General features: G+C 25.1%; 1 non-coding gene across 1 annotated transcript; it reads right to left on the bottom strand.

Annotated features, from left to right (window-relative positions):
- Positions 1-536: 536 nt before the first annotated feature.
- On the bottom strand, positions 537-669 carry LOC125997788 (small nucleolar RNA SNORA51). Its single transcript, XR_007491806.1, has one exon. It is a non-coding gene; the product is annotated as a small nucleolar RNA SNORA51 (small nucleolar RNA).
- Positions 670-1056: the final 387 nt, after the last annotated feature.

A 1056-nucleotide genomic window follows, 5' to 3' on the forward strand; every position in this document is an offset into this window, starting at 1 on the left:
ATCTGAAAGAACATATTTAACTGAATATTTATGATCAGTGACACAAAAGAGTGATTTATATATATATATATATATATTAATTTTTATATAAAATGGTAGATAGATGTGAATTAACCCAGAGGTATAAAAGACCCCCCAAAACTTGGAATATTAGTATTTGAACAAATTTACAAGTAACAAAATATCAAATTGTGATGCTATAATAGAACATTTAAAAACTCTTCCATATACTGATTTAAAGTATTAATATTTAATATTAGAACTTTTATTGGATATTTAATTATTTAATTACTAAACATTTTAGAAAAATCATAAATGTATATTCCTACTTATGGTCATGAACAATTTTTACCTTTATTTTTACCTTTATTAAAGATTTAACATAATTTAAATGAAAATATTTATACATATTTATTTTAAAAAACAACTTTAAAAGAAGAATATAAAAGCTAAAACTATATATATTCACCAATATTATTAAGGACAAGCTAAAAATTATCTTTTGTAATATTAAAATCACTATAGATTTCTTTTTTTTTTGTCCCCCAATTCACAATACATACCCGGCAAGGGGCCTGTGTTGAGGTGTATATGGGGTGCCTTTACTGTACCTCCTCTTTCTATACAGCCAGTGTAAAGAACACAGCCTGTGGTAAGATTTGGGAGGCCTTATCTTATCTTTTATTTATTTTATTTTTTTTCTTCAGAGCAAAATAAAGTTGTTTTTTTTTAAAGTAAGAATTTATTTAAAGGACAAAATTGATTAACATAATGAGGTAAACTAATATAACATAATATAGTGACATAACATAACATATAATATAATTGATATAATAATAATACATGTAAGTCAAAGAAAATTTCTGATTAAAAACACAATTTTTTTTTTCATAATGGCTTACATATCTTTCACTGTAGTATTTTGGATACATATTCACATTGAATCAGGGGAATACCCATCACCTAATATGTCCTCTTCTCAATCAAAAATCAAATATGCTGAAAATAAGCAGAATCCTGTCTAGAGGCTTCCAACCTCAGTTTGAGAAGAGGATG

This window comes from Suncus etruscus, chromosome 19 (assembly GCF_024139225.1).
Source record: "Suncus etruscus isolate mSunEtr1 chromosome 19, mSunEtr1.pri.cur, whole genome shotgun sequence".
NCBI classification, from domain to species: Eukaryota; Metazoa; Chordata; class Mammalia; order Eulipotyphla; family Soricidae; genus Suncus; species Suncus etruscus.